Below are 22,009 nucleotides of genomic sequence, written 5' to 3' on the forward strand. Positions count from 1 at the left end.
TCTGGATCCCAGGAGTTTGGGTTATTTAAATGAGCTATCCAGACAGGTTGATTTAGATTGTGTTACAGAAAATTTAGGTTCTAGACATAATAAACTTCTCTGCTTTTGGTCTCATACAATAAGTGAAGGTCTAGAGTACATACACTTCATCTTTTACCCTGCATTCTAATTTACCTTAGACCCAGCCAGATTGGCTTAGTTTTAAACTCTAATTGAGGCCTGATCTCTTTTTCAGTTACTTTAACTGTTATTGTAGATAGCTATGCTAACTTTCAGGGCTGCAGCCCTTCATTTCTCCATCTTATGTGTCACAGAATTACTCAAAATTCCAGGGAAATACCAGGTGATATACATAGAGCCCAGTGTCTCAGAATCTAGAAATACACTTACAACTTCAGACTTAGTGTGGCTGCTACAGGGCTCACAAATAGACTCCCATTTGCTTATAAGTATTTTCTGAGAGATACCTTAGCATTTTTGTTCTTTTGTTTCACGCTTATTTTGCACAACACATTGTCCCCAAGGTTTATTCAGTTCATTGTGTTCCTCTCAGCATCCTTCCTTTTTGTTGCCACACCATATTCCATCATATAAATGTATCACTATTCGCCATTGTGCTTCTCAGTCATTTTACCCTTTGGCTCCCTCCATCTGTTGGGTATCATGGATAATGTCCAAAATAAACAAACCATATCTTACAGTATCCTCATTTAGTTGTACCATCAGCAGCACTCTCAATTTCAGACAATTCTCATTAGTCCATAATGACAAAGAACCAGCAAACATGTAGCCAACTATCAAATTAAAACTACCCCTTATCACTTGTCCCTCCCCACCAATTAGTTGCCCCTGGTAGTGCTGTGGTACTTATTGATGTCTTCTTGTTAATTATTGACTATAGCATGCATTTTTAGTTTTCCCCCTATATCCTTGTACTATTAACTTTTTGTCCACTATTTAACTATTGAAATTGTTCATGTGAGAACTTATTTATATTTGTAGATTCAATCAGTGGGAAACATGGCACTATACATCCCTTTCAATCACACTCACCTTCAATATGGCAATGTTACTTATAACCCCACTTATTAGTTACCCTTATTTCTATCCATTCCCTTGTATTTAGATTTAACCTCATTTGGTAGCCTGTCCCCCATCTCTAGCTTCTGTGTATCTCTAGGTCTGCTACATTCTACAGTGTAACTTCTGAGATTACCTTTACTGGAGTCATAATAGTGAAATCATACAGTGTCTGTCCTTTTGTGCCTGACTTATTTCACTTAACATTATAACTTCAAGGTTCAATCACATGGTCTATGTTTCAAGACCTCATTTCATCTTACTGCTGCATAATATTCCACCGTATGTATATACCACACTTTGTTTATCCATTCAAATGTTGATGGGCACTTGGATTGTTTCCACCTTTTGGCAATTGTGAATAGTGCTGCTACGAACATCGATGTGCAAATGTCTGTTCATGTCACTACCTTCAACTCTTGTGGATATGCACTGAGTATTGGTATTGCCAGGTCATAGGGCAACTCAATATTTAGTTTTCTAAGGAATCGATAAACTGCCTTCCACAGTGGCTTTACCATTATACATTCCCACGAACAGTAAATAAGTGTCCCAATTTCTCCACATCCTTTCCAACATTTGTGGTCTTCTGTTTGTTTAATAGCAGTCAGTCCTATGGGGGTGAGGTGGTATCTCATTGTCGTCTTATAGCATTTCCCTTATAGCTAATGGAAATGAGCATCTCTTCCTGTGCTTTTTAGCCATCTGTGTTTGCTCTTCAGAAAAGTGTCTATTCATATACTCTGCCCACTTTATAGTTGGGTTGTTTGTTCTCTTGTGGCTGGGCTGTATAATTTCTTTATGTACACAGGATAGCAGGCCTTCATCCAATATGTGGTATGTGGTTTCCAGATATTTTTTCCCATGAGTTGGCTTCCTCTTCACCTTTTTGACAAAGGCCTGAGGTGCAGAAGCTCTTGGTCTTAAGGACTTCCCATATATCTCTTTTTTCTTTTGCTGTTTTTGCTTTAGGTGTAAAGTTTAAGAAGCTACCTTCTGTTACTAGATCTTGAAAATGTTTCCCTGAATTTTCTTCTAAAAGTCTTATGGTACTGGTGATTATATTTAGGTCTTTAATCCATTTTGAATTGATTTTTTTTTGTATGCTGTATGGAAGGGTCACATTTCATTATTTTTCCATGGGAGTATCCTATTATTGCAGCACCATTTGTTGAATTTTTGTTTGTTTGATTTTCTTTGTTTGTTTTTTGGGAAGAGCGTGGACTGGGAATTGGGACCGGGAATCGAACCCGGGTCTCCCGCATGGCAGGTAAGAAGTCTACCACTGAACTATCTTTGTACCTCCTCCAATTAATTTTTGTATAGGGTGTAAAATAAGGGTCCTCTTTCATTCTTTTGGCTATTGATATGCAATTATCGCATGCCCATTTATTGAAAAGACTGTGTTCCAATTCAGTGGATTTGGGGGCCTTGTCAAAGATCAATTGTCCATAAATTTGGTAGTCTATTTCTGTACTTTCAATATGATTACATTGGTCAATACTTCTATCTTTGTGCCAACATCATGCTGTTTTGACCACTGTGGCCTTATAGTAAGCTTTAAAGTTAGGAAATGATCGTCCTCCCACTTTGCTCTTCTTTTTAGGGGTATCTTCAATTGATTTTTGACAAGAACCTAAATATATGACTAAAACTATAAAACTCTTAGAAGATAACATAGGGACAAATCTTCATGGCCTGGAATTTAGCAATGGATCCTTAGATATGACACCAAAAGCAGGAGCAACAAACAACCAAAGATAGATTTTATTTAATCAAGATTTAAAACTTTTGTGGCATTAGGAAATTATTGAAAGAGTGAAAAGACAACCTACAGAATGGGAGAAAACAGTTTCAAACTATATTTAGGATAAGGGTTTAATACAAAATATATTAATTATATATATATATTTATTTACAGTGCAACAACAGAAAGACAAATAATCCAATTTTTAAAATGGGCAAAGGAAAAAATTTAAAAAATAAATAAATAAAAATGGGCAAAGGACTTGAATCAACATTTCTCCCAAGAAGATATACAAATAGCCAAGAAAGGCATGAAAAAATGCTCAACGTCATTAGCCTATTTCTATTTCTTAACAGAAATGCAAATTAAACCTACAATACACACCTCAAAGATGGCTGTTATTTAAAAAAAACAGAAAATAACAAGTGTTAGAGAATGTATTAGTCAGCGTTCTCTAGAGAAACAGAACCAACAGGAGATATCTGTAAATACGAGATTTATAAAGCTATCTCATGCAACCAGAGGAATGGAAGAGTTTAAAATCTGTAGGGCAAGCTGTGAAGCTGACAGCTCTGACGAAGGGTTTAGATGAACTCTATTAGAAAGGCTGACTGGCTGAAGAAGCAGTGAAAAAGTCTCTCTTATTCCTTAAAAGTCTTCAACAGATTGAATTATCTCATTGCCGGGAGAACACCTTAGCTGATCGAAGATGTAATCAGCCACAGATACAATCAACTGATGACTTAATACACAAGCCTTTTAGTTTAACAATCAGGCATGAAATATCCTTGCAGCAATGGTCATGCCAGCTCTTGCCTGACCAGATAACTGGTCATCATCACTTGACCAAGTTGACACCAGACTAACCATCGCAGTCCACCCCTTGACAACATGGCAGCTATGCACATCACCTTGAAATGCCCTTAATTTCCAAATAGAACACAATAGCAGGCATATATTTTGCCTAACAATACTCAACTGTCCTGCATACAGCTGGAAATGCACTACGTCTTTCCAGAATAGGGTGCAAGTCCTTAGGTAACATTCACTCTTAAACTTCATATCCTATTATTTAAATACTACAATATGAATAATACAACTTATGTCATATGATCAGAGGAAAACAAGATATTTGCTTATGTACAGATGCAAGCATACTCATAACAAAACAGGGAGGAAATATTCATACAATCACAGTCCCTGTTTCTATATTTATCACTACCTTCTTCTACTACCCATTCCATGTTCCCTTTACCCTCAGAAAGCACTTCAGCTGGCCATGGTTCTTTGCCAGGTGGGCTGACTCAAACCTCATTCTTGAATTTCCTAGGCTATTGGTAGCCCTGCCTGGATAGAGTTGTTGAAGTTTTCTATCAACTTTAATCACAGGGCATGGTAGTACCAAGAAACACCCTATGGAATTGCCCATATTCCAGGAAAACTGTTCTTTACCATGTATAGTTGCAGTCCAATTTTTCCCCCTCAATAGTCAGGATCGAGCACCCCAGACAGAACAGTACTTTGGTGCCTATTGATTTAGTGACATGAGAAGCCCAAAGTGGCAGTGGGCAGTCTTAATTTCCTGTTCAATGGAATCATTGTTGTGTCTCCTGGTAGGAGCACTCCTCCTTTTGGAACTAAGACCTATAGACCAGCAGAGCTTAAGGCTTCAGAGACAGGAAGCAAAAATTTTCCTAGTGAATCACTAGGGGTGATAGTGATCCCTTGATTCCTGGGTCCATGAATCCTGGCTATGGAAGAAAGAGCACCATACAGTGGACACTGGTTCAGAACATACTCAACCTCCTGGAGAACACTGCCCCAGCCCTGCAAGATATTGCCACCTAGTTGGCACCATAACTGGGTCTTCAAAAGGCCATTCCACTGTTCTATCAACCCAGCTGCCTCTGGATGATGGGAAACATGGTAAGACCAGAGAATTCCATGAGCATGTGCCCATTCTGCACTTCATTTGCTGTGAAGTGAGTTCCTTGATCAGAAGCAATGCTGAATGGAATACCATGATGGTGGATGAGGCATTACATAAGTCTACAGATGGTAACTTTTGTGGAAGCATTGCATGCAGGGAAGCAATATGTATCTACTGAAGTTTAAAACAAATTGCTGCACCTTCCATGATGGAAGTAGTCCAATGTAATCAACCTGCCACCAGGTAGCAGGCCGATCACCTTGGGTAATAGTGCCGTATCAAGGACTGAGTGTGGGTCTCTGCTGCTGGCAGACTGGACACTCAACAGTGGTCATAGCCAGGTCAGCCTTGGTGAGTGGAAGTCCATGTTGCTGAGCCCATGCATAACCTCTATCTCTACCACCATGCCCACTTTGTTCATGAGCCCAATGGGCAATGGTAGGAGTGGCTGTGGAAAGAGCATGACTTGTATCCACAGAACGGATCATCTAATACACTTGATTATTAAAACCTTTCTCTGCTGAAGTCACTCTCTGGTGAGCATTCACATGAGACACAAATATCTTCATGTTCTTTGCTCACTCAGAAAGATCTATCTACATACTTCTTCCACAGACCTCTTTGTCATCAATTATCCAATCATGCTATTTCCAAGGCCCTTACCATCCAGTCAAATCATTAGCAATGGCCCATGAGTCAGTACACAAATGCACCTCTGGCCAGTTTTCCTTCCAAGCAAAATGAACAACCAGGTACACTGCTTGATGTTCCACCCACTGGGAGGATTTCCCTTCACCACTGTCCTTTAGGGACATCCCAGAATGGGGTTGTAGTCCTGCAGCTGTCCACTTTCAGATGACCCATGCATATCATGCAGAACCATCTATAAACCAGGCCTGAGTTTTCTCTTCCTCAGTCAACTCACTGTAAGGAACTCCATAAGAGACCATAGTTCTGGTCTGGGAAAGAGAAAGTAATGTGGCAGAAGTGGGGGTTGTGGGCATTTGGGCCACTTCCTCATGTAACTTACTTGTGCCTTCAGGACCTGCTCTGGCCCTAGCTCTAGTATACCACTTCCATTTTATGATGGTGTGTGCTGTGCATGCCCAACTTTATGGCTTGGTGGGTCAGACAACATCCAGCTTATGAGAGGCAACTCACATCTTATGGTAACTTGGTGGCCCAGGGTTAAGCATTCAATCTCTACTAAGGCCCAGTAGCAGGCTAAAAGCTGCTTCTCAAAAGAAGAGTAGTTATCTGCAGTGGACGGTAAGGCTTTGCTCCAAAATCCTAAGGGTCTACATTGTGATTCTCCTTTAGGGGCCTGTCAAAGACTCCAGACAGCATCCCTATTTGCCACCATTGGATCTGCTGGATCACATAGCCCAAGTGGCAGAGCAGTTTGCACAGCAGTCTGGACATATCACAGAGCTTCCTCTTGTTTCAGTCCCCACTCAAAACTAGCAACTTTTCAGTCACTTGGTAAATGGACTGGAATAGCACACCCAAATGAGGAATATGTTGTCTCCGAAATCCAAAGAAGCCAACTAAGCATTGTGCCTCTTTTTTGGTTGTAGGAGGGGCCAGATGCAACAGCTCATCCTTCACCTTAGAAGGGATATCTTGACATGCCCCACACCACTGGACACCTAGAAATTTCATGAGGTTGAATGCCCTGTATTTTTGTTGGATTTATCTCCCATCCCCTGACCTGCAAATGCCTTACAAATAAGTCTAGAGTAGTTGCTACTTTTTGCTTACTAGGTCAAATCAACATGATATCATCAATATAATGGACCAGTATGATGTCTTATGGGAGGGAGAAATGATCAAGGTCTCTGTGGACAAGATTGTGACATTGGGCTGGAAAGCTGATATGCCCCTGAGGTAGGACAGTGAAAGTATATTGCTGACCTTGCCTGCTGAAGGTAAACTTGTTTCTGGTGGTCCTTACTGACAGTTATTGAGAAAAAAGCATTTGCCAGATCAATAGCTGCATACCAGGTACCAGGTGATGTGCTGATTTGCTCAAGCAATGATACCACATCTGGAACAGCAGCTGCAATTGGAGTTACCACCTGGTTAAGTTTACGATAATCCACTGTCATCCTCCAAGACCTATCTGTTTTCTGGATAGGCCAAATAGGAGAGTTGAATGGGGTTGTGGTGGGAATCACTACCCCTGCATCCTTCAAGTCCTTTAGAGTAGTACTAATCTCTGCAATCCCTTCAGGAAGACAGTATTGCCTCTGACTCACTATTTCCTAGGTAAGAGCTAGTTCTACTGGCTTCCATTTGGCCTTTCCTACCATAATAGCCCTCACTCCATGAGTCAGAGAACCAATGTGGGGATTCTGCCAGTTGCCGAGTATGTCAGTTCCAATTATGCATTCTGAAATGGGGGAAATGATCACAGAACAGGTCCAGGGACCCACTGTGAGATGGACCTCAGCTAAAACTCCATCATTCACCTGACCTCCATAAGGTGTCTGACTCATGGACTAGAGTGACATTTTGGGTCTCCTGGAATTAGTGTAGCTTCTGAGCCAGTGTCTAATAATTCCTGAAATATCTGATCATTTCCTTTTCTCCAGTGCACAATCCTGCTGGTAAAAGTCCATAGGGCTCCTAGGGGGAAGACAGTGTAAATTTGGGGCAGTGTAAAATGGTCCTTCCCCAAGAGTACCTGGCCCTCCCCTCATTCAAAAGGCTCTGGATTTGTAAACCCTGTGTGGTAGTTAGGTTCAGTTGTCAACTTGGCCAGGTGAAGGCACCTAGTTCTGTTGCTATGGACATGAGCCAATGGTACGTGAACGTCATCTGTTGCTGATTTTCATCTATAGTCAGCTAGGAGGTGTGCCTGCTGCAGTGAATGACGTTTGACTTAATTGGCTGGTGCTTAAATGAGAGAGCGCAACATAGCACAGCCCAAGCTGCTCGGCATTCCTCATCTCAGCACTCGCAGCTCAGCCCAGGCCTTTGGAGATGCAGAAAGAAGTCACCCTGGGAAAAGTTGTTGGAACCCAGGGGCCTGGAGAGAAGGCCAGCAGAGACCATCCTGTGCCTTCCCATGTAAGAAAGAACCTCAGTGGAAAGTTAGCTGCCTTTCCTTTGAAGAACTAACAAAATAAATCCCCTTTTATTAAAAGCCAATCTGTTCCTGGTGTGTTGCATTCCGGCAGCTAGCAAACTACAACACCCTGTCTCAAGTTTGGGAATTGATTAAGGGGCTGTGACTCTCTGTTTTTGTAATTCAAGTCAGCCTTCTGTTCACTTGACCTAAAATTCTTCTGCTTAATCGACTCAAACAAGAAGTTAATAGACTGCACATCTATTTTACTTCTAGGTACCCCATGATCTACTAGCCAACACCACAAGTCTCCATGAGTCAGATTATTTTGACTGCTGCTTTAAGTCTGCTGTCCATTATGGTGGCCGGCCCACCTTGTCTATGGTGATTAACTGTCACCATATGGCTTCTGCCAAATCAGAATCCAATCATCCCACTCTGTTTAAGGATTCCAGCTCAATGACAGCATTCCCACAGTAATATCTGACCTACAGAGAAGGGCAATTACAGATCTCTTCAGGGATGATGGAGCTAGTCTCACGAATTTATTTCTTAAGGTTCTGGTGAAAGATTGTCCTCTGGACGTCCCTGGGGTGTGTAAGCAAGTCTTCCATGATAAATTCTCTCTAACATTCCAATATCTCTAAGCCTCTGGAACCCCTCATCTACATTTATAATGTAGCCAACCATCCAAACAAACTATTAATGCCCTTTCTGATCCCTGAGCGATAACACTGAATGCAGAATCTCTGCTTAGTGGGCCCAGCTCAATAAATTCAGCTTGATCCAACTTTATATTCCTTCCACCATTATCCCACAAGTTTAATATCCATTCCCATACATAGTCCCCTGATTTCTGTCTATATAGATTATAAGCTCATGTAGTGTGATGAATATACAACTATGTAATGATATTGTGAGTTATTGTTTATATACCAAGAATGGAATGATCATATGGTAAGAATGTTTGTGTTTGTATGTTGTTATGTTTAAAAAAAAAGAAAAACTCATGCAGTTATTTTAGAGTATAGCGTATTTCCTCATGGGTCACATTTTGTACCTCACCTTTCAGGGCCTTTTGGGACTTAGTTTTAGGTCTTGTAGAAAAGAGGGGTGGTTGGGGTGGGTCATGAAAAGAAATAGAGTGTCTTTTAAGCCAATTACTTCAGGGCATTCCATTGCAGCTTCACCTGGTAAAACAGGATTAGTTGCTCCAAACAGAGGCAAGAGGGGCTGTTTCCCCAGGGGAGGTGGTTACAGGGTTAGCAGGCAATGAATCTTGTTACATGGAGGTTGGATGGTAGATTCCTCTGGGTAGACTTGAGGCTGGGAAGCTATTTCCTCAAGGCAGGCTTGAGGTCAGGAAGCTCTTTGCTCAGGGCAGTCCATGATAGGTCTATCTAGCAAAGGCTCAGCAGTTTCCAGGGATTCCATCTCCCCATCACCATCATTATCAAGCCATATATCCCTATCCCATGTTTCAGGATCCCATTCTTTTCTAATCAGAGCCCTTACTTTAACAACAGACCCACTATAAGGTTGAGATTTTAGTTTATGTTGTAAATCTGCTACTCACACAATGAGGCTCTGTGTCTGGTTTTCAGAGATCTCAAATCTGCAAACAGAAGAAATAGTATTTTCATTCAGGGCAAATATGGGAACTTTTAAATCATTCATATGGTGCTTAAGTTGCAAATTTGGAGTCTTCAGCTCATTCCTTTCCCTCATCACTGTTTCTAATATATCTAACAACAACCAGACAACATCATTATACTTCTTAATTCCACAAAGCTCCAAAAAGGTGTCAAAAACACTCTCACCTAGAGCCTTGCCTCATATAAGTGTACAATTAGCAGAATCTAATGGTGATATTTTGCATAACTCTCTTGCCAGCTCACCCCATGGACTGTCAGTGCCATTTTGATTATTGGAAACAGAGTCATTAGTGCTTCTGAGTCTAATCAGAGTAGAAAACCAATTGTAAAAACCCATTTTTAAGATATTGATTTACAAGAATCACTCCTGGTACCAAGCTGTATTACTCAGGTTTCCCTCGAGAACAGAATCAGCAGGAGATATCTGTAAACATGAGATTTATAAAGGTGGCTCATGCAACCTTGGGACTGGAAAAGTCCAAAATCCATAGGGCAGGCTGTGAAGCTGGCAGCCCCAATGAAGAGTTTGGATGAACTCCACAGGAGAGTCTTGCTGACTGAAGAAGCAGTGAAGAAGTCTCTCCTCTTCCTTAAAAATCTTCAACAGATCGGATTATTTCATTGGTGAGAGATACATCTTAGTTGATCACAGATGTAATCAAACACAGATGCAATCAACTGACTGAGGATCTACTACACCAGCCTTATGGTTTATCAACCAGCCATGAAATATCCTTGCAGCAGCAGTCAGGCCAATGCTTGCCTGACCAGACAACTGGGCATCATCACTTGGCCAAGTTGACGCCAGAACCCAACCATCACAGAGAGAATGTGGAGAAATTAGAACATTTGTGCATTGTTGTTGGGCCAATTAAATGGTACAGCCATTGTGGGAGCAATGTGGTGGTTACTTAAAAAGTTAAATATTGAATTACCATTTGACCCAGCAATCTCATGTCTAGGTATTTATGCATAGAGAGTGAAAACAGGGTCAGAAGCAGGTACTTGGACAGCGGTGTTTATAGCAGCATTGTTCACACTAATCAAAAGTGGGAAACAATCCAAATATCCATCAACGAGTGAATGGATTAACAAAATGCAGAACAAACTCACAATGGAATATCATTTGCCCATAAGAAAAAATGAAGTTATGAGACACACTGCAACATGGAAGAATCTTGAAAATATTATGCTCAGTGAAATAAGTAAGATGCATAAGGACAAAAATTGCATGATACCACATCTAAGAGATGACCAGAAGTAGCAAATTCTCAGAGATAGAAAGCATATTAGAGATTACTGGGAGTAGAGCTAGGGTGGGTAGGGGGAAGGCAGGAGTGTTTGGAAAAACAAAATAATTTTAAAAGGAAAAAGGAGGAGGAGGGTAATGAGAAGGCAAAGAAGAAAAAGGAGGAGGAGGGGGAGGAGGGGGAGGAGGAGGAGGAGGAGGAGGAGGAAGAGAAAGAGTTGCTCCCAATTTTCTCACTTGAGCAACTGGGCTTTGGTGTTGTGACACCAATAAGGGACCATGGGGAACAGAACAGGTTTGAAGAAGAGAAGCTACTGAATTCATTTGTATGCAGGATGTGTTTTGGGGGCTATAAGATACATGAAATTCTGCAATAGGCAGTTGGACAACTGCGTGTGGATAGTGGGGCACAGAAAGAAAAAAAAAAGGCCATTCTCCCCTTACCAAAAAAGGAAGAAAGAAAGGGAAAGAAAAGAAACACCCTCTCATTGATCCCTCCCTGGCCACTCCTATCTAGAATTGCAAGCCCATCCCCGCACACACACCCTCACACACTTCCTACCCCTCCCTGCTTCATTTTTCTCCTTAGCATTTATCATCACCTAACGTTCTATAGATCCTAATTTATCTTGTTATTGTCCCCTCCATCCCTCTACATTCCAGTAGCATGGAAGCTCCTAGGGCAGGAGACTTGACTCTCTCTCTCTGTATATACTGAATGAATGAAAGTCTTCCTAACTCTGGGTCCATGGCATGGTTGGAAGATGGCTGGAGTCCTCTTTCCTGAGGTGGACTTTCCTGGACTCACTCCATCCATCTCTTTGCCAAACTAGGATGTTTGATCCTAGTTGGTCACCCCTCTGACCTGGGGTTAGTCACCCCTCTGACCTGTCCTGGATAGCACTGTCATCTCAGCATGTCCATGGTTCAGTGGGCTTCAAAACCACCGCCATCATTCTGATAGAGAGAGCTCAAAATAAATCATTGTTAACCAGCTATAATAAGATAACCGACAAGGCAAGCAGAGAACACCAACGTATTACAGATGTCACCACTGCGGGAAGCAGCGTCCTCCCTTCTGGCTCCGGGAACACAGGAGAGAGGCTTCAATGACTAAAATTTAGAACTTGGAGGAGGAGCTCCGTGGAGCTGAAACTGAGTCTCTGAGGAGGCGGTGCTACCGGAAGCATGCGGGGGGTCTCTGCGGGCCGGGAGCGATGGGTACGGTTCTGCTGCCACTGGAAGGAGCTGCTGCTCTGGATGAAGGCGCGTTGCTGGGGCGATGCTGCCAGGAAGAGGAAGAAGACGTCCCGTACGCCCACTCCAGCCTTGCAGGTGCCCTCTATTACCCACTGTGGGCAGAGCATAATCTGGGAGCAGCTGGCAAAGGAGAAAGATGTTTGGATAGTCTCAGCTGGCATCACAAAGCTGAGAGGTAACAGCCTAATAACTGGCACGCACGGCTTTGCCTGCTTTCTTGTCAGTTTCCTAGAAAATGAGCCAGAGCTGTAGTAATCTGCTTATACTTTTAGTTATTTGCGGTCATTTTTCCTTTCCAGGCTTCAGACTTTTAGGCTCAGCAGCACAACATTTGGTTATCTTCTTTGAGTAAGACAACTTTCCTGTCCGTATTATAGAAGCTGGGTTTTTATCCTACATCAGCTCCTTGTTATATTTCATAGCCTTCCTAGGAAGGTCCTAAGTTCTTTGAGAGGACACAAAATGTGCTACCCCTAACAGTATCTGGTACGGGGCCGGGACCACAGTCAGGTTGAATACTTACTGATTAAATGAATAATGTGGTTTTTTAAGGGCACCCTGATAATGCCTGCTGACCATCAGCTCTGCTCTCCTGTTCACACTCAGCTCTGCCTCCTTTCCATTTGCGGCAAATCAAGGATGTCATCTACTTGATCTCTAGGCTGGGGAAACATGTCTGGCTGTCACTAAGCTTGTCACTGAGGAGGGCTTCTTCCCCCAGACCCAGGCCTGGAAGGGGAATTCTAGCAAGCTGTGTCGGCTGGCAATAATGGCTGCATTGCCTGAATAGCAAGAAAAATGCCCTGGGAGGAATTTCATGAAGTGGGATGGTATTCTTGGAATCAATCCAAAGCAGTGGAGCTGATTTCCTCCATGCTCAGAGCACCAGACTCGCTCCTTTCCTGAGTGAAATCGAGCACACCTCTTCCTGGGGGAGTTCTGTGGTTAGGAGAGGGTACGGGAAACATCGCTTACAATAATAATTTTGACCACATATATCAGGCTTCCTTACAAACTGCTCACTGGAAACAACCCAAATGTCCATCAACTGATGAATGTGTAATCAAAATATAGTCTATCCATATGTGTTACTGTTTTTCCAAGGAAGCAGGAAACATATACATATACAATAGGATATATGTATGTACTTTATGATAAGGAATTGACTCACACAATTACGGGGATTGGCAAGTCTGAATTCCGTATGGCTGGTCAGAGATGGAAATGCTAGGAGGGGTGATGTTGAAATCTATAGCATGAGCCTGTAGGGGAGGCCAGGGAGGAGTGGGGTTTGCAGTCTGGAGGCAGAATTCCTTCTGATTCTTGAAACCCCTGTTTTCCCTTTTAGGGCCGCCAACTGACTAAATGACCCAGCCCACCACACTGCTGAGGGAAATCTCCTTTACTTCAAGTCAACTGCTTGTAAATACTGATCTCATCTACAAAACACCTCCAGAATAACATTTGGAGTGTTTGACCAAACAACTAGACATCATAACCTAAGCCAAGGTGGCAGAAAACTGACCATCACACCAAACAATGGAATACTATTCAACAATACAAAGGAATAAAGTACTGATACATGCTACAACATAGATAAACTTTGAAAATATTATGCTAAATGAGGCAGACACAAAAGGTCATATTTAATATGATTCCATTTGTATGAAATGTCTGGAATAGGCAAATCCAGAGGCAGAAATCTGAGCGGTTGCCAGGGCTGGGAGAAGGAGGAATGGGGAGCGCTTGCTAATTGGCATGGGTTTCTTTATGGGGTAATGAAAATATTCTGGAATTAGATCATGGTGATGGTTGAGCAATGTTATGAATCTACTAAATCCTGCTGCATTGTATACTTTTATGGTATATGGATTAGATCTCAATTTTAAAAACGATACTAAAAAAAATCCTATTCATTATCTATCACTATGGGATCCCTGATGGAGTTTTCTGAATGGCTAAATGCCACCATGGCTTTCGACATTCAGCATTTCATATAACATGGTAATGACAACAGAGTTAAGAAGTCAACAGCAAAAGCAAGTTTTATAGGGTTCTTCTTACTGAAGTTTTATTATTATTATTATTTTATTAAAGAAGTTATAGGTTTGCAGAAAAATCATGCAGAAAATAGAGTTCCCATTTTATTAGCATCATGCATTAGTGTGATACAATTGTTACAATTGATGAAAGAATATTATAATTGTACTATTAATCATATATTAGCTATAGTCCATGGTTTACATTAAGGTTCACTCTTCATGTTGTACAGTCTTGTACTTGTTTATTTTTATTTTTATTCTAGTAACATACATATAATCTAAAATTCCGCCCTTTAACCACATTCAAGTACATAATTCAGTGCTGTTAGGAACATTCATAATGTTGTGCTACCATCACTATCATCACTACCAAAATCCTTCCATCACCTGAAATAGAAACTCTGTCAGTTTAAGCCTTAACTTATTCCTACCCCATCCCCTGGTAACCTATATTATAGTTTCTGACTCTACAAATTTGCTTATCTAATTACTTCATAACAATGAGATTATAAAATATCTGTCCTTTTGTGTCTGGCTTATTTCACTCAACTTAATGTCTCAACTTAAAGTTTATCCATATGATGAAGCTAACAGCGTGGGCCGTGTCCTCTAGCTATTGTGATATTTTTTCCCCATAGAGGTACCTGTCTATTCAGACCATAAGTTATTGAAAGGGAAGAACCATACTTTCCCCAGTTCTTGTGTTTCCCATATATGTGTTCCATATGTAAAATGTGTACAAACATTCTTCCAAATTATAGGAGAAAAACAACATAGTCCCACTATATCCAATACTGAGATTGATCTACTTAATTATTTTTAAATAGATGGAAGTATGTGGTGTCTCCATCTCTTTCAAAAGAAAAAGGCACAAATTCATTTTTAATGGTAAAGGTCCCCTGAACAGCCAGAGCCATCTTGAAGAAGAAAAACAAAATTGGAAGCTCACACTTCCCAATTTCAAAGTCTGTACAAATCTACAGTAACCAAGACAGTGTGGTACTGGTGTGAGGATAGACACAGAGACCAATGGAGTAGAATTGAGAGTTCAAAAATAAACCCCCACATCCATGGCCAGTTGATTTTCAACAGGGTGCCAAGTTTACTCAGTGAGAGAAGAATGGTCTCTTCAACAAATGGTACTGGGAAAACTGGACATCCATAAGTAACAGAATGAAATTGGATGCTGCTTTAGTTTGCTAAAGCTGCCAGAATGCAATATATGAGAAATTAGTTGGCTTTTATAAAGGATCAGATTTATTAAGTTACAAGTTTACAGTTCTAAGGCCTTTAAAATATCTAAACTAAGGCATCCAGAGAAAGATACCTTGATTCCAAATAAGGGGCAGATGACATCTGGCTTTCTCTGTCATGTGGGAAGGCACATGGCCGACATCTGCTGGTCCTTGTTCCCGGTTCTGTTGCTTCCAGCATCTGATGCCACTGGCTTCCTCTCTAAGCATCTGTGTGCCTTCACTTAGCTTTTGTGGGGCAAAATTCTGGGTTCTGGCTTGCTTAGCATCTCCTTGGAAGGCCGATGGCAACATCTGTTAGGCTCTGCACCATATGTTCATGTTTAGGCATCCATGCTCTGTCAGCACTCAAAGCATCTCCAGTTGTCTCTGTTTATGTCAGTTCTGAAGCAACTGTGTTTTCTCCAAAATGTATCCCCTTTTAAAGGATTCCAGTAAACTAATAAAGACCTATCTTGTATGCCTGGAGTCACATCTCCGTCTAATCAAAAGGTCACGCCCACTGTCATGGTCAGGTTCATGTGTCAACTTGGCCAGGTGGTGGTGCCCGTTTGTCTGGTTGGGCAAGTGCTGGCCTGTCTGTTGCTATGAGGACATTTCATGGACTTAAATCCTGATTGCATTGGCTGCATCCGCAGCTGATTGCATTTGTAATCAGCCAAGGGGCATGTCTTCTGCAATGAGTGATGCTTAATCTAATCACTGGAAGGTTTTTTAAGGAGGATTCAGAAGAGACAGTTTTTCTTCCTGCTTCAGCTGGCGAGCCTCTCCTGTGGAGTTCTTCCAGACCCAGCATCAGAGTTGTCAGCTTCACAGCCTCCCCTGTGGATTCTGGACTCTTCCATCCCTACAGTTGTCCAGCCAGCCTCTCTTGAGAGGACTTGTTGAGGAACTTCATCAGAGTTACCAGCTTACAGCCTGCCCTACAGAGCTTGGACTCTATGTTCCCATGGTTATGTGAGATACTTTTATAAATGTTATATCTATGGATATTTCCTGCTGATTCTGTTTCTCTAGAGAACCCTAGCTAATATACCCACAATCGAGTGGTTCAATCTCTGTGGAAACAATCTAATCAAAGTTTCCACCCTAAACAATAGGTCTGGCTCCATAAGATTGGCCCAGAAATGAAAGAAAAATGGCTTTTCTGGGGGTACACAGCAGTTTCAAACTTACACAGACCGCTACCTCACACCTTGTACAAAAATTGACTCAAAATGGCACAGCAACCTAAATATAAGTGCAAAAACTATACAACTTTTAGAAAATCATGGAGGATAATCTTTAGGCAATGGATTCTTAGAAACGACACCAAAATATGACCATGTTGTTTTCTTCCCAGTAGAAATTTCCCTTACAAATGGTTGTTGATTTCCTAAGCTAAAATTCATCTTGTCAAATGAAATCAGCAAAAATAAAGTTGCAGAAATTTATTTATTTTTAAAAAAGAATGAGCAGGGCAGTGCAATGATGGTTCAGTGGCAGAATTCTCACCTCCCATGCCTGAGACCCAGGTTCGATTCCCAGAGCCTGCCCATACCAAAAAAAAAAAAAAAAAAAAAGGAGCAACAACAAAAAATAGATAAATTGGACTTCATCAAAACTTAAAACTTTTGTGCATCAAAGGACATTATCAAGAAAGTGAAAGGACAACTTATCACATGGGAGAAAATATCTGGAAATCACATATCTGAGAAGGGTTTAATAGTCAAAATATAAAAATAACACCTATAGCTCAACAACAAAAAGATAACCCAATTTTAAAAGTGGCAAAAGATTTTAATAGACATTCTCCAAAGAAGATGTATGAACAGACAATAAATACAAGAAAAGATGCTCAACATCATTAGCCACTAGGAAAATCCAAATCAAAATCACAATCAGATGCTTCATACCCACCAGGATGGTTAGAATTAAAAAAAAAAAAAAAGGAAAATTGCAAGTGTTTGCAAATAGATGGAGAAATTGGAACGCCTATGCACTGATGGTGGAAATATAAATGGTGCAATGATGATAGATGTTGATGTGAAAAAGTTTGGCAATTCCTCAAAAAATTAAACATACAGGGCAGGCCACAGTGGCTCAGCAGGCAGAGTTCTCGTCTGCCATGCCAGAGAACCAGGTTCGATTCTTGGTACCTGCCCAAGCCAAAAAAAAAAATTAAACATACAATGACTGTATTAACTGGCAATTCCACTTCTAGATGTGTACCCAGAAGAACTGAATGCAGGGGCTCAGATATTTGTACACCAATTTTCATAGCAGCATTAGTCACAATAGCCCAAAGGTTGACACAACCCAGATGTCCATTAACAGATGAATAGATAAACAAATGTGGTATATACATACAATGGGATACTATGCAGCGACAAAAATATAATATGGAAGAACCTTGAAAATATTATAGGAGGTAAAATAAACCAGACACAAAAGGACAAATATTGTATGATTCTACTTATTTAAAATATCTATAATAGGCAAATTCATACAGTCAAAGAGTTGATTAAAGGTTACCAGGGGCTCAGGGAATTAAAGAATGAGCAGCTATGCTCAATGGGTACAGAGTGCGTTTGGGGGTAATGAAAAATTTTGGCAAGAGTGGTAACAATTGCACAACACTATGAATGCAGCTAATGCCACCAAGTTGTACACTCAAAAATGGTTAAAATGACAAATGCATTTTATTCATTTTATTGCAGTTTTGCATGGCAGGCAAGAATTCAACCACTGAGTTGCCATTGCCCCACCCCATCACAGTTTTTTAAAAGTGGTTATATACCACACATTAAATTATCAATTTAGCTCTGCCATGCATGTGATTTTGATGTTCAGGCAAAACCCAGGAAACTAGGAACTTTGTTCAATTTGTTTGGCCATTCCTTTCTCCCCATGATATCCTTTTATCAACAACAACTAAAAAAAGGAGAAGAAAAGAAAAAAACAAGATGACTATGCTTGGTGACCCACTTACTTTTGTCTCTATCTATAAATTTTAATTTTCTTAAAAATATCACAGGTATAAATAAATAATAGGGGCGATATGGGTAAAATAAATTGGGTAGGTGGAAATACTATGAGAGGGAGGGGTAAGGGGTATGGTATGGCTGAATTTTTCTTTTTTCTTTTTATTTCTTTTTCTGGAGTGATGCAAATGTTCTAAAAAATGATCATGGTGATGAATATACAACTATGTGATGATATTGTGAGCCACTGATTATACACCATGTATGGACTGTATGTGTGTGAAGATTTGTTGATAAAATTATTTTTTAAAAAAATGTTGTAGGTAACCACAGATTTTTCATTAATTGACTGAATACTTTATAATTTTAGTATTAAATCTTAAGTCATTTGAGGATCTTGAAATTCATGTTTATATTGAGATTTCAAAACAACACAATCATTGCTGATATTAAATGCTTGTCAGAGATGACAATAAAAATTTCATATGGACAGTGAAAATAATGAAGTCCAAAATGACCTGCAGCATTGTCTGAAATTCACAAGAACCAATCAATTTAACTTTTTTTAACACATCAGTTATTATAATTCACTTGAGTTGAACATACATATATAAATTCTTTTAACTTTAAATATTTTGTAGAAATAATGATAAATTAACTAAACCATAAAACCAGTATCCAAAAAATGAGAAAATTCAAATTGATTAAGCTTTCCAGAAAAAAACCCCAAGTGTTACACAAAATTAGATGTACATTTACATTACATTCCACATTGTGATAAAAGTCAAGATGAAGAAACATATCTGTTTTTAAATAAAGCTATCAAATCAGTTTTATTTCTTCAAGAATTCACCTAGATTATTAATGAACATGGACTCACATCTCATTCTGCATTAGTTTATCAAATATTAAAAATACTAAGAAGTTTTCATTAATAAATGTTTATAACAGCTAATTGTTAGCTTAATACCTATTTGCGTTTCTTTTCCTTCTTGAGTGGTAGATCCCTATGATGAGTATAAATGATAGATACCTATGATCAGTTATAAAAGGGTCTCCCAAAAAAGCCAATCACCCATATATCAGGCTATAAATACAGACAGTGATAAAGGGCATCATACTTTCCTTCTGTGGGGAGGGGCAAAGGTTTTTCTCATTTAAAGATGCACAGACAAGAGCCCAATGCTTCAGTGCTACAAAGCAAATGCAGACACAGACAACGTGCCTACAGGCAAAAGGCTGTAGCCACTCCTTTCTTTCCATCTTCTACGGGAATTTTTCATCGTTCCACCCCATGGAATTCCTTACACAAAGAAGTGCTGACAGAAACCTGCCAGCAGGTTTGTGAAAACCTTCTCAAGTTTTCACAGACTGCCAGGCTCAAGTGTTACCAGACAAAGGTAGGATATTCTTAATTCCTGAGACACCAGGGTTTCAGAGAGAGAAAAAGTTGATTGCTAGGCATGTTCAAGAGAGCAGATGGTCCGTCGGCCCAAAATCTGTCTCCCTAAACTGCAGTGATTCTGATGGTTTTATAGAATTAAAAGATGGGGCGGGTTTAGGATAATGAGCACAGTGGCCTTAGGTGATGTAATTAGAGGTAACCTATTAATTAAGCATGCGCAGATTGATTACATGCTTAGTCACAGAATGTGTGTAAGAAAATGGCAGCCTTAGTATGATGACGGGTGTGATTTTTAATATTATAATGAGGTATAGGTGGCTTGTAGGTTAAAGTCTAAGCTACTGCACGTGTCAGGAGGGCCCACTTTGGATAGATCCGGTCTCAGTTATCAAGAAAACTTTGGACTTGGGGTGGGTTAGTTCTGGACTCACTCAAGACTCTTCATTAATAAACATGAGGAGCTGTCTTTAGGTTGTTTAAAAACTGGATAACTGGGTACAAGTTTCGGTTAGTCACAAGGTTTTTACAATCATAGGGGCACAATATAAAAGCTATATAATCATTATCAGAGATCAAGGTAGCTGGATTACAATGTAGAGATTACAGGAATTTCCCTCTGTCTACTCCAATATACCAGAAAGCAAAAAGAAATATCTATATAATGATTCAGTAATCAAATCATCCCTTAAATTCGGATTTCTAGGTTATACAGACAGTGGTACCACAGCCCCTTACCCAAGCCTCCAGCCTGCAAATTGGAAGACAGACCCTTTCTCTGGACCCAGACTTGCAAAATCTCCTCTGAAAGATAATAACCTGGTGCTCCAACCCAGCTCCTGAAGGCTTGGGTCAGTGCAGCCCCAAGACCAAAGAACACATCTGGCACAGTGTTAGGCAAGAGTTTTATTAGACTTATGAACAGGAGAAGTTCATTCCTGGCGGCAGCCATCCAGAAAATATGAAAGCCATGCTCCACAAAGGCGTGGGGTACAAGGGACAGCTTATGAGTGTTTAGAACAAAGACATTCCGTAGGGTATGAGAACACTGTTACAGCAGGGTCTCGTGACACAAGGGTTTGGAGATTTGTTATCAACAGTGATCAGAGGAGAGGAGTTTTAATGCTTTATGAGATGAGTGGTTTATGATACCATCTGTACATTCTTTCCTCCTTGAGTTCTGTTGACCTTTAACTTCTGCCTGGGTCACGTAGGGCAGGTCCTACCAGGCTCCACCAGGCAGACAGACACGACCTACAGAGCCAGATTTTCCATTTCTAATTTTCAAAAGACAAAGACATCCTATCCACAATAGACATGGCCACAGACTACGGCCATTGAGGGCTCTGAAAACGAGACAAATGAGTCAAATCTCGGCAAAAATTCACTCATTGGGGGAAGTAACCCTGAAACAGGAAGTTCAAGGAGCCACAATGGCTCTCAAAGGTGTATTTACCATGAGGTCTTGGTCTAGGAAAGCTGTTCTCTGCCAGTGAGTCTTTGAGGCAGCACATCACACCTGGAGCCCCCAAAACTGTGAAATGAGGAGAATAAAAATAACAACCAACTGTTAGTCAGATAAAGTTAATTTCTCTCAGTTGGGCCTGTTAGGAAGTATTTTCATATGATAGTAAAAGGTCACACAAATATCCCTCTGTCTTATTTCCAAGCTCTGTATTATGTTCCCTGAACAAAACTTCCTTTTTAGAAAGAAGAAACAACCACTGCAAGTGAAAGCAGCTTTGAATGTTAGATTCTGTGGTTACTAAGAAATAAAAATAGTAACAGATAATTCAAAACGTAGTCAGAGGTGGGAATAGGGAGTTGATGTAAAAACGAGTACAGGTTTTCTGCTTGGGGTGGTAATTGAGAAATTAAGAATTAAATGATTATGACCACTGAATCATCTCATAGATGATTTTGTAACTAAGAAATCAGGATTTGACTTCCGGAGAAGATGGCGGCTTAGTAAGACGCGCGGGTCTTAGTTCCTCCTCCAGAAAAGCAACTAAAGAAACAGAAACAATACGAAACAGCTCCCGGAGTCACAACAGAGACCAAAAAGACAGCGTACCCCATTCTGGAACAGCTGAATGGGCAGGGAGAATCTGCTGCGGTGAGATACCCGAGGGGTGCGCGTTTTCCCGGCCGGGGCGGCTGGCGACTGGGGTCCCCTCCACGCACGTGGCTCCCCGGTCTGACTGGGGACGTTGGATAGCGGGGCCCTCCCGTCACGCTTGGCGTTTCGGGCCAGCTGGGCAATTAGGACCGGCACTCTCCCAAGCCGCCGCGGCCAGCGACCCCCGCCTCCACGCGCGGTTTCCCGGGCCGGCTGCCGTGCAGACAGACGAGCGCCAC

Source organism: Tamandua tetradactyla, chromosome 17, assembly GCF_023851605.1.
Source record: "Tamandua tetradactyla isolate mTamTet1 chromosome 17, mTamTet1.pri, whole genome shotgun sequence".
In the NCBI taxonomy this organism is placed as follows: domain Eukaryota; kingdom Metazoa; phylum Chordata; class Mammalia; order Pilosa; family Myrmecophagidae; genus Tamandua; species Tamandua tetradactyla.